Source organism: Triticum aestivum, chromosome 2A, assembly GCF_018294505.1.
Source record: "Triticum aestivum cultivar Chinese Spring chromosome 2A, IWGSC CS RefSeq v2.1, whole genome shotgun sequence".
NCBI lineage: Eukaryota > Viridiplantae > Streptophyta > Magnoliopsida > Poales > Poaceae > Triticum > Triticum aestivum.
In genome coordinates, this window is record NC_057797.1 from 5,555,406 (window position 1) to 5,568,564 (window position 13,159).

The 13,159-nt window shown below is 40.1% G+C and overlaps 1 pseudogene; it reads left to right on the forward strand.

Annotated features, from left to right (window-relative positions):
- Positions 1-2,138: 2,138 nt before the first annotated feature.
- LOC123186865 (uncharacterized) lies at positions 2,139-12,650 on the forward strand (annotated as a pseudogene).
- Positions 12,651-13,159: the final 509 nt, after the last annotated feature.

Consider the following 13,159-nt stretch of genomic DNA (forward strand, 5'->3'; position numbering starts at 1 on the left):
CCAAGAGTTATGATATTGATCCTTTGATGACCCGGTAACATGATGTCATGCCTAGCACCCCCCCCCCCGGCTGGAGGACCTATCATTATAATTTCTTTTGCAAGATAACCATTCTTCCTAGAGGAAATTGTAAGACTTATCCTACAAGTTGTTCCTAATGGATCTTTCCTATATCCAAAGTTTGGCCTTGATTGAAACAAACACCATGTCAATGCTATCTCGAAGCATGTCTGTGGTACTCCGATTTTCAACAAGAACATTTGAAGCCCAATGCTAAATGTTTCTTGCTCAATTATCCAAACACCGATGTATGGGTAATGTCATGAAAATTCTCTCCCCTACCTAAAGAGTTTTCTACATTATATCCTGTCATGGATATCATGCTCTGCTTATCCTTGGGAAGGATATACCCCTGAAATATGTGTTTAAACACATTTTCCTTTCCATTGTTCTGTTTAACCTGATGATCACATTTTCCTTTCCATTGGTTTGTTTGACCTTTCTTGTGATCTATATAACCTAAGCAGTAATAATTTACTTCTTATGTAAACACCTCGGTGTACAACTCTGCCAGTGAGACCCTGTTACTTTTGTTGATGACATTTTGGTAACCACCGATGGACGAGAACTTTGCCTAATGGTCCGCCTCGTTCAACGAGCAGGAAAATGGTTCTCTTCGTCCCTCGCCCTTGGTACCGATGTTGTTGCCGACATAACGACAGACTATCCTCTGGCATGCCTTGCTTACATGATCGTGCAAGATGTCACTGTCCCTTCCTACTTTTAATCCACATGGTGGGCCCATAACCCACAGTTCCACAGGATCGAAACCTGACTCTCCTGTACACCCCCTGTTCCCAAAGTTATTCCTCCCGCGTGGACTCGTATGTAATTCATGAGCCACCTTCCGATGAGATCATCAATTCTGGCATCGGAAACAATAATTATTCCGTTGCTTGAAACCCCTTTCACCTTCTGACTAGGCATTGAACGATCGCCTGGCTGCCAAAATCTTCTTATTGTACCTTCGTACCTTACTCTTGATGTATTCGATATGTTCAGCTCGAGAGATAATCTTACGCTCATTCATGGGTTAACCCCAGATTGTTTCCCTCATAAACATTCTGTCGTAGCCGAGCTGCCCCTTACCTATTTGCAAGTACGTTGGAGTTCCCGAGAAAAGGACGACATCACCATGATGGCCTGAAGCAGAGAAATGAAGACGTCAATCTAATGGATCGACCTCTTCAAGAAGAGCAACCAAGACTGAGAAGATTCGTTAGCATTTCGTAACCAGACCTTTCCCCCTTAGTCCCCCTCTTAAATCTCGGGACGAGATTTCTTGTAGTGGAGGAGAATTGTGACGCCCGGATAATTAGGCTATAGTAATCACGTGTTAATGATGCCAAGCCATCAAAGTTACTGTCGTTAATCTCGCGTTAGTTCAGAAACGATCCAAATTCAAATTTGAAAGAAAGGCAAACAACAAAACTTTTGAAACATTAAAACCAAAATGTTCGGTTTGTGGCAAATAATCCTTACTAACTATTTGTGAAGGAACCACACTTTTATTATGTGTTTTAATGCACTAAAATGATTTAAATATTAGCAAACCTGATTATTTAAATGCCTTTGCAGATTGATAAAATATCAAACCAAATTAATTGGGGTCTAGACTTTTGTGGCGGTAGACTAAATCGAAATGTTCAATTAGATGCAAAGTATATATTTTTACAGAACCTAAAATAATAGGAAACAAAAATAAAACAGAAAAGAAAAGAGGAAAATAAAGAAAACAAAAAAAAATCAAAAACAAAGGGGACACCCCCCGGCCAACTGGGCCAACAGGCCCAGCTAGCCACCCACGCGACCCAGCCGGCCGAACCCGGTGGTATAACCCCCACGCACCTGAAACCCTAGCCCGATCCCTTCCCCACTTCCCCCCTCTCGGTCCACTCCCCCCCACGACCTCCTCTGCCCTCGATCTGGATCGAGGAAAGCAGAGGCCCGACCACGCCACCGTCCCGGATCGCCGTCGCCGTTGCCTTCTCGCCGCCCCCGACGTCGGCGCCGCTCCCCCCCTGTCGCCCGCCTCGCTGGACGCCCCCGCCGCCTCGACGCCACGCCCCTGCCTCGACATGGACGACCCCGTCGTCGTCCACCCGTCGCCTCGCCGGCGCCACCCGACCCGCGCCACCTCGAGCCGCTGCCTCCCCGTCCGGCTCACTGTGAGCCCCATCCTCCCTCCTCTCTCCCCCCCGCACATCGACCGCGCCCGAAGGCCGCGCGCCCCGCAACCCGCACCGTGCGCCGCCCCCGTGCCATGCGCGTTGTGGCCACGCACACAGCCCCACACCCCCGCCACGTCCTTGGTCACCTGCAGCCGCGCCCGTCACTGCCTGCCTCGCCCAGGTCGGACGCTGACCGCGCCCGGCGCGCGCCTAACCTCGCCGGCCTTCCCCGTCGTCTGTGCCCCGGCGGCCTCGTCCTGCTTTGCGGGCGAGTGCCCGCTCGGGTGCGCCTGCACCCTACGCCCGGGACCCGTGGCCGTTCGCCCGTTAGGGCTCCCCCTGAGCCACTGACCTTGGGGCCCCACGCCCCAGAACAAAAAAAAGAGGGATTAAAAAAATAATAATAAAAAAAATTAAAAAAATGTTAAATGAATAAATAGATAATAATTAAATAATTAAAATGTTAATTAATTAATTAATTAAGTAATTAATTAAGTTAATTAATCCTGGTTAATTAACCTAATAACTAATTAACCTAATTAACTACTGTTAATTAAACTTAATTAGGTTAATTAGTTAACAGTGTATGACGAACGGGACCCACCTGTCAGGGTTGACTCAGTCAACCCCTGTTGACTGCTGACGTCAGCATGACATCATGCTGACGTCATAAATACATTTTTTCGAATTAATTAAATAAATAAATAAATTCCAAAATTGTTAAAATCTTTTAAAAATCATATCTTTTAATCCGTAACTCGGATTAAAATATTTTCAACATGAAAGTTGCTCAGAACGACGAGACGAATCCGGATACGCAGTCCGTTCGTCCGCCACACCCCCCTAACCTATCGAACCCGCAACTTTCCCCCTCCGATTCATCTGTTAGAAAACACGAAACACCGGGAATACTTTCCCGGATGTTTTCCCCCCTTCACCGGTATCACCTACTACCGCGTTAGGGCACACCGAACACCGCGTATTGCCTTGTTATATTTTGTGATGCTTTGTTTGCTCTATATTCATTATTTCTTCCCCCTCTTCTCTCCGGTAGACTACGAGACCGACGCTGCTGCTGACCAGTTCGACTACGGAGTTGACGACCCCTCTCTCTTGCCAGAGCAACCAGGCAAGCCCCCCCCCCCTTGATCACCAGATATCGCCTATTCTCCTCTATACTGCTTGCATTAGAGTAGTGTAGCATGTTACTGCTTTCGTTAATCCTATTCTGATGCATAGCCTGACATTGTCGCTACATCTATTGATACCTTACCTGCAATCCTAAATGCTTAGTATAGGATGCTAGTTTATCATCATTGGCCCTACATTCTTGTCTGTCTGCCTTGCTATACTATTGGGTCGTGATCACTTGGGAGGTGATCACGGGTATATACTATACATACATACATACTATACAGATGGTGACTAAAGTCGGGTCAGCTCATTGAGTACCCGCAAGTGATTCTGACGAGGGGGCTGAAAGGACAGGTGGCTCCATCCCGGTAGAGGTGGGCCTGGGTTCCCGACGGCCCTCGACTGTTACTTTGTGGCGGAGCGACAGGGCAGGTTGAGACCACCTAGGAGACAGGTGGGCCTGGCCCTGTTCGGCGTTCGCGGATACTTAACACGCTTAACGAGATCTTGGTATTTGATCTGAGTCGGCTACGAGCCTATATGCACTAACCATCTACGTGGGAGTAGTTATGGGTATCCCGACGTCGTGGTATCAGCCGAAGCACTTCAGACGTCAGCGACGGAGCGGCGCGCGCCGGATTGGAACGTAAGCCTGCTCTTGTATTAAGGGGGCTAGTTCTGCTTCCGGCCGCCCACGCAACATGCAGGTGTGCTATGGGCGATGGGCCCAGACCCCTGTGCGCTTAGGTTTAGACCGGCGTGCTGGCCTCTCTGTTTTGCCTAGGTGGGGTTGCGACGTGTTGATCTTCCGAGGCCGGGCATGACCCAGGAAAGTGTGTCCGGCCAAATGGGATCGAGCGTGTTGGGTTATGTGGTGCACCCCTGCAGGGAAGTTAATCTATTCGAATAGTCGTGATCTTCGGTTACAGGACGACTTGGAGTTGTACCTTGACCTTATGACAACTAGAACCGGATACTTAATAAAACACACCCTTCCAAGTGCCAAATACAACCGGTGGTCGCTCTCCCTCAGGGATACGAGGGGAGGATCGCCGGGTAGGATTATGCTATGAGATGCTATTTGGAGATGCTACTTGGAGATGCTATTTGGAGGACTTCAATCTACTCTCTTCTACATGCTGTAAGACGGAGGCTGCCAGAAGCGTAGTCTTCGACAGGATTAGTTATCCCCTTCTTATTCTGGCATTCTGCAGTTCAGTCCACTGATATGGCCTCCTTACACATATACACATGCATATGTAGTGTAGATCCTTGCTTGCGAGTACTTTGGATGAGTACTCACGGTTGCTTTCTTCCCCCCTTTTCCCCCTTTCCTTTCTTTCTGGTTGTCGCAACCAGATGCTGGAGTCCAGGAGCCAGACGCCACCGTCGACGACGACCCCTACTACACTGGAGGTGCCTACTACTACGTGCTGCCCGCTGACGACGACCAGGAGTAGTTTAGGAGGATCCCAGGCAGGAGGCCTGCGCCTCTTTCGATCTGTATCCCAGTTTATGCTAGCCTTCTTAAGGCAAACTTGTTTAACTTATGTCTGTACTCAGATATTGTTGCTCCCGCTGACTCGTCTATGATCGAGCACTTGTATTCGAGCCCTCGAGGCCCCTGGCTTGTATTATGATGCTTGTATGACTTATTTATGTTTTAGAGTTGTGTCGTGATATCTTCCCGTGAGTCCCTGATCTTGATCGTACACATTTGCGTGCATGATTAGTGTACGATTGAATCGGGGGCGTCACATTCATGGAGTTTTATATAACAAATACAAAAGTAAAAATTTAGAAGGCCCGTGGCAACGCACGGGCACTCTACTAGTTGTTTTAAAGCGCCTATTCACCCCCCCCCTCTATGCGACATCCACGTCCTTTCAATGATGAAAACATATTGAGAGACATCCATACCCATAAATTAAGAGAATTTCATGTAAAATGTTCTGAAAGTTATGTATGTTATTTATGAAATTTAAGTGATTACTTGACAAAGATTCAAGTGAATATGTCTTATTTAGCTTGTAGGGGCAAGTCAATTAAAGTTCGTGTTGTTATTAAATAGTTTGCAAGAACTAAAGAGAGCGAGTGTGTTATGGTTGTGAAGGAGTTAATGATATCCAATGGGAGCAAGTGTTCTAGGCAATTGATAATTTTGTGATAAAGTAGTTGTCATTATTAGAGATTACTTTAATGGAAATGCAAAAGACAATGTTATACCTATGTGTTTTCTATCCAATGTCCCCACAATGCAAAAAATGGTGAGGCATGGACTAGGTCGTAGAGTAGTATAATAGAATAGGGTAGACAAGGCATTATGTAAGATGTAATATGTGTTTCCCCTCACAAGTGAATCTCGTTTCTATTTCTTGGGTGGAACCTAAGGTTACATGTTGCAAAACCAATGACTCACATGTACTTATGACTAAACTCCCAAAGGGCAACACGCCTAGAAACTGGAAATTATTAAGGTAAAAACCGATCATAGCTTAAAGACCAGGGGTCCCCATAATTCCATATGCTATAACTCCGTACTAGTGGGATATGATTTCTATCACTCGCCCATCCCCTTCACCCTTCATCATAACGCATTAGAAAACATATGGGTTCCCATATTACACGTGCGCACTCATACAAAAGCCACAAAGGATATCATAGAAATTAATACTTCCACTTTTTTATATAAGGACACTTCATATTTTTATGTCTAACTTTAACCATTAATTGTACCAACAAAATTGAGTTATGCCACAAAAAGTATGCCACTGCATGCACATTCCAAAGAACTTTATGATGATATGTTTTTATGGCATATAACCTATATTTCGTTGACCAAAACTATAAGTCAAAGTTTGACAAGAAAAACAAACTGACCTTGTATACAAAAATAGAACGAGTAATGTACATATGTGCAACCAACCTTCATACTATGTCACCAATGCCATCAAACAAATAACTAATCAAACATAGAGGTAAAGATGAAATAAATACTAGGGAAATAATTCCTAACATAATCATGTTTGCCTAAGTATTGAGAAGCTTTGTGATGGAGAAGCCCCAATACAAAGAAAGAAGATTGTCGTGGAGATGGATGAATGCAATGGCGATGATGGCAGTGCCCCAAGAGGAATTCTGACATAGCCGTAGGAAAGGAGGAAGATGCCCCTCCTCCTCCTCCTCCTTTCTGATGTTGAAATATGGCCCCTTGACTCAATTTAATTGATTCCCAAAGACCTGTAACTCCCAAAAATCTGAATAGAATTTGATGGTATCATCTCTTTCATAGAGTCCTTTGTCTAATCTTTCTATTCTATCTACTTTATCTTCTAGTGTGATAATCTCTCGTAGATTTTTTGTGCTTAGATTATTTTCCGTTGTGTTGTACCGAGAGCTTTCAAGTTTCAAAACAATTTTTAGATCTCCCATTCACCCCCCCCCCCCTCTGGTTGATAACTATTGGTCCTATAGGACCTACCGCCAACACATTGAAGCCTCGCACATCATTCTTTGAAGTGGTGGAACTTCCTAGGAGCCCACCCATGGCAACCTAGACGCGACACTACGTGTACTAGACTTGCACAAACTGGCAGCCCACACCCTAACATCAACGCCACATATCAATAGATGAGTACTGTGGGTGGTACTAGGACAAGAGCGGAACTTAGACCGACATTTTTCTATATTACTTATTAAAGTAGTGCTCCGTCTATCTATGCGCCGAAAGTGTGTCAGAAAATGGATATGTATATCTTCAACTCTATCTTTCTTAGGCTCTTACGTCTCCCATGCACCGAAAGTGTGTCGGGAAAAGGATGTGCATATGTTCAACTCTATCTTTGTTATGATCTTATGCATCCTACAACTCGTGAGGTCATGCCCTATCATTCAGAAAAGGCGGTCGACAGGATTTGACCCACAGCTTCCTATTATTCCAAATAACGCAGTCCCTATCTATCTAAATATCTATCTATAGTGCGACATACATCTTTAGGCACCAATCCTACTTAAATATTGGGCATGGAAGTTGTACTGGCCAGAAATTGATATTGCTCTGTGTGATCATCCTATAAAGCACCCCTTTGTTGCTCGCACAAAGAAAGAATCATTGACCCCTATGATCTAGGAGGACTAACAGAGCAACAAGGCTATCTGGTATGCTTTTCATAGTTATAAAGGGCATTCTTCCATTGAAATTTTGTAGGCATACTATGCATAACTTGAAATTACGAGTTCTTATATTTTGTATTATCAAAAATCATAGCTTGTTTTTTGGTACATGCTCGCACCAAAGAAAGGATTGTCGTTTGTGTTTGTTGGCATGGTTCCTGGACTTATTTTCTTTCCCTGCATACTATATATGTTTGACCATTTTTTCTTGGTTTTGCACATCATAGTGTCCTTTATGGTAGATAAGCAATTATGTTTGAGAAGTACTCAAACTAGGTTATTTACTTTATGTTTTCAAGTATACATCAGTGGATAATTGTGTTCTATTTGTTCAGTTTTATTATGTTCGAATATTGAATGAAAAATAGTTGATTTGAAGAAAAAGGACGACTAAAATTTCATCTTTTATATCAGACATGTGTCACTTTCTTTGTCGTCAGAATTTTTTTCACATGAAAGTTCGGAACAAGAACTTGAACAAGTTTTAGAATTTTCTATTAGATTATAGAAAAATTATCTTAAAATGGCTCAGTTAATCAAAACTTTCCCTCTTCTAAAGTGGAAGATCTTTTTTAACTTGATTGACTAAAAGTAGAAGATCTTTTCTTGGTCAATAGATAAAATGCTCACATGTTCACTAAAGGATCAGAACAACAAAACACTAAAGTCGTCATTTATCTATGTGAAACATATAAACTAATCCATCCATGTTATTTCTGTGAAACATACTCTCTTTCTTGTCATTGCTTTTTCCTAGTTAGTTTAGTTTTCACTTTTGGAAAACTAGGAATACTTTGGAATATATAACATGTTTGTTCCCAGATTTGTGTCATGGTTGATAATAGATTATTATTATTGTTAAAAATAAATATTTAATATTTTTTATAATAATCACACCACTCTGAAAACAAAAGAAACTTCTATTTAGATGCTATAAATTTGTTGTAGTAGTTGGAAGTCTGAAGTTCACATATAGACTTATGAATATGCATATATGTATAGTCATCCGAGGCTTAAAATATCCGTGTATACACTGATAGTTATTCATGTATATATTTATATAGGAGGCAATTTGTTTCTTTTCACATAATAAAACATCATATTATTCCAGAGGTGTTAATTGTTTTGATACATACACTTTATTGGTTCTACAGTCATATTGGAAACTCAAGATCTTCATCAAAACGAGCCAAGTTGTTGGTCATGAAGATGAGTCCTTAGATTAAGGTCGCAAAGTGACAACACAAAACCATATAAATTTATTTTTGTGCGTCTTAATCTTTTAGGCACCAACAAACATTTATGTGCTTTTTTATCATGCAAAATTCTTTAATCTTATCAAGTGTATAATATTTTTTTGACATGCCACAATGTTATTGTTGTTATGTAGTCTTGATTGCAATAATAAATATTTTAATTAGCACGCTATCATAGTTAAATATAATAGTACCAATATACTAAACTAGTTAATGATATTCATCACAGAAGCTCTCCATCAAGCAACAGAATGAGCGTTTGGAGATTGAGAACAAAATATTGGCGATTGAGAACCAAAAAATGCGCGAGGAGTTGAGGACATACCGCTGTGCTGCTTGCTTGAAGATTGAAAATGCCTGCCTGAAAGTTGAGGTTTGCCAAAGTAGATCCAAGACATACAACGATATACTATAACACTTCCATCGTGCATTATTTCTAAATCAAGACTAGAAAATATAAAACTGAATAATATATTTCTACTATACTGAATAGACAAACGCCCAATGGCTAAAATTCTTGCATTATAATAACACAAAAACATTACAAAAATGTGTGAAAGAAAATCTGCCAACATGACACATGGGACATGAGAATATATTTCTTATGGTTAAATATGATGACAATAGATACATGGAATTTGAAATATAATGCAGAAGTGAGTGTTATTTACAGGTTCAAGTCAAACTAATTGCACCCATGTCAGCATATAGATGGTTTATGAAGTAGTCTCACTCATTTTAATGTGTATCTAAAGAAATTTTTATATTCCACGAAACAGTTAAATTAGGAAATTTATTTCGCTTCCTAGTTGACCCAATAATGTGACCATGTAGCACATTCAACATCTCTTGGCTAGGAGTAAAATTTAAGGTCTGGATTAATCATTAGCCTCCTACCATCACATGGATCAGTAGTATTTCCGAAAATACCTAAAAATAGTCAACACTTACTAAAAGTAGCACCCTACATAATGGGAAAGCGACTTTCAACACCCAATGAGATATTGAGATATATCATCCAAAATTCTTTCCCGCGCATACCGGGAGGGGGCGGGGAGTATGTTCGAAATTGTTTTTTAGAATGAATCAAGTTTGCGACTATGCAACTTCTCACTACTCATCACAGGATAAATAAGAAGTTTATATTTAGTTGCACCGGATATGCCTAAGTGCAAACAATATAACCAGAATCTTGATAATATAGGATCTAAAAACTACACCAACATAGATGGAAAGTATGATTCCAGAGATATAAATTATTACGTATGTGTGTGGAGACTACTGTTCAAGTGTTTATACAAAAGTTAACACATTTACTTTGTGAGAAGTTCATTTTGGTTGATTGTTGCAGTTTGATATACTTAGATGTTGCCTCTGATTGAATACTTTCCCAATCAATAAACATAAAATATTTGAATATTCATTATTATTGACATAAGATTTACATACTTACATGTTTAACTTAGAATTCAGCACATAAGAAATCCATAAATGAAGAAAAAAATGAGAAACTGAAGCTTGAGAACACAATGTTTTTAGCACAAAACCATCATACCAGTTTAGAATTTTATTATTATATACTTTCTACTTCAAAACTCAACAAACATATAATTCAATGTAAAATGTTTTTAGAGGAGATATATGAAAACATGTAGTCCAACCAAACAATGAAGAGGGAAGATGCTTTATATAGATTATGAAAGTAAGTTTTCAATTAGATAGGTATAAATTAACTTACTATATTTCAAAAACAACGAAAACATATTGAGAAACATCCATACCAATAAATGAAGAGCACAACATGCAAAATGCTCTTTTATTCCCTTGAAGCAATGAAGTTATGTATTAATTACCAAATTGTCCAAAACAAAGATACATCACTTTATAGTTCCTCTAGTATGTTAGTGTTGTGTTCTTGTTTCTAGCATACTACTTACGATTGAAAGCCATAACTTTATTGTTTTTGAAATAGTTGTCGGCAATAAACTGAGCACACAAAGAAAACATAATAAGTACCTTCCTTGGTAAATACTTATTATTGAAACCAGAGGCAAAATTTTGGTCTTGGTTCACCAAACGAGAACAACATATTCTATTTTTTTAAAATGAGAGGAAACTAAAGATAGAACATGTTGAGTCATCGACAAGCTAGCATCACCATCATTTATAAATATGACAATGCAAACAGGATAAATTTGACACACTGGATATGCATCCATCAATTCTCATCGTCTATTAATGTCATTCAGTCATTGTCATAGGTATTGTGTCAACAAGAAAAGTGAAATCCTAGCTTTCCCTAGAACCAGCTTCTTACTATCCTACCCCGTGGAGTTTTTCGGGGAAGTCAAATCAAAGATGAAACTACCTAATGGTGTAGGTTTACCATAAAACACTAGACTAGAGAATCAATATGTGGTTGAATGATTATGCGGGTGGTCCTACCCCTGGTTCACCAGAGACTAAACCCTAGGTTTAACGTCAAGTGTATCGTTAAAGAGGGAATATTCTTTCGGTGGGAGACGACATTCTCATAGATAGTGAATCATAAAATTTCGTCAATCTTAAAATTTTGCACTATGGTATTTAGTAGGCCCTTTGTGGTGACGATGTGGGTGATGGTGTGCATGTGTATGTCTGTGCATGTTGTATTTGTGTGTTTTCAAAAACTAGACTATTGCCTACTCAACAGTTGTAGGTGCGCATGGACACATGCTAGGATGGCCATAGTTGTACACTCAGTCACTCACATTGGTAGCATGTGTTGGTTTGGCTTCTCTAGCTACCGAAACATATTGGATTGGCTGTCACATTTTGATATCAACAAAAAAGATTTGGAGATAACGTCTTATGTATCCAGGTGGGCTTTGTAAGCCCACTAGTGTGTGCCCCGAACTACAATGTTGGCTTGTTTTGATAATTTTACCCAAACTAGTCCTTTTGTATCTAGCGTGAGACACATCTCCATTTGCCAACATGCTGCTAAACATGGTTTTCTTCAAATTAATTAACATGATCAGTCCAAGCTACATTCAGTTCTTTATTTCCTGCTAAGATGCACTCTATCTAATGGCTTGTTCTATTGGCTACAAAACTTGGCCGCATCTTCAAACTTTCACGTCCTAATGAAGTGCATAGCATAAATAGCAAATACGTATTTTTCTTACAATCCAAAATATTTGAGATAGAAAAAACGACTATAAAGAATTCATTGGGGTCTGTGCACCAAAGCTGATTCGTGTTTCAAGAATCAATATATAGTTGTATGTGGTCTGCTTTGTTAATTATTTTTGCCTTGATTTCTTCACATTGCACACCACAATTTTGCAAACATCAAGGCTTTACTTCATGGCGTATTGATCATTCTTGCTAGATGTCTGGTCAAGCTATCAGACTTACATGTATTGTTTTTTGCAGCTTGCACGCTCGTTTCGTAATGCTGCTACAATTCTAGAAGCTGAAGCACAATCTGAACTGGAGGTTGGGTTTTCCTCTACAGCACCCCAGATTCCAGTTGATACTAGCGCAACTGCACCACTCCAGCCGAGTGCAGCAGGGAGTCAAGATGAACCATGCGAGTAATCAACTGGCAGCAATTTATTAGCTATAGTTACAAATACCTATATACATACAGAATAAAAGTTCCAAAGACTCGGTGTGTTAGTCATTTCAATTACAATAAGTGACACTAAAAGTCCATTGTGTCTTGTAGTTAAGCACCAAAACCTTTTTATGTGTTACTGGTACTTGAGAAGGTTGTATGCCTTCTCATCTCTACCTTATACATTTGAAACATGGGATATTATATTGTGTTTGTACAATCTCCTGTCCTATAAATATGTTACTTATTTATCTATTTTTGTGAGGGAATTTGTTATTTATTAGTTGCAATTGCTAAGTTTTTGAAGTATGTTTGTGCGCTATTTTTTGAAGTGTTATCCATATACTTGAGAAGGTCATGAACCATGCCGCGAAAAAGGATGGTGCACAAATGGGCTTGATTTAGAAACAAAAAATAGGACTCCATATAGTTTATACTCTAGAAATCTGTCACGATATAATGATGCGGTCAAAGAATAGATCTTCCTTTGTCTATGAAAAAACACTGATCCAAGTGTGCAGTGGTCCAAAATTTCTGGTGGTGCAAACTGGAGTACATTTCAGTTAAGTTCTTGTCATATGCCAAATTTTCATGGAATATGTAGCCTGAATTTTACAAATGATATCTCGACTTGTAGTTCAGATATATGGAGAAGTAGGGGTTTGCCAATATTTGAACAATGAATTCTGCTAATTAACAAGCACTGACAAGTTCAAACAAACATGAGAATGTTCAAAAATAAAATCACTATAACGATGGCTATT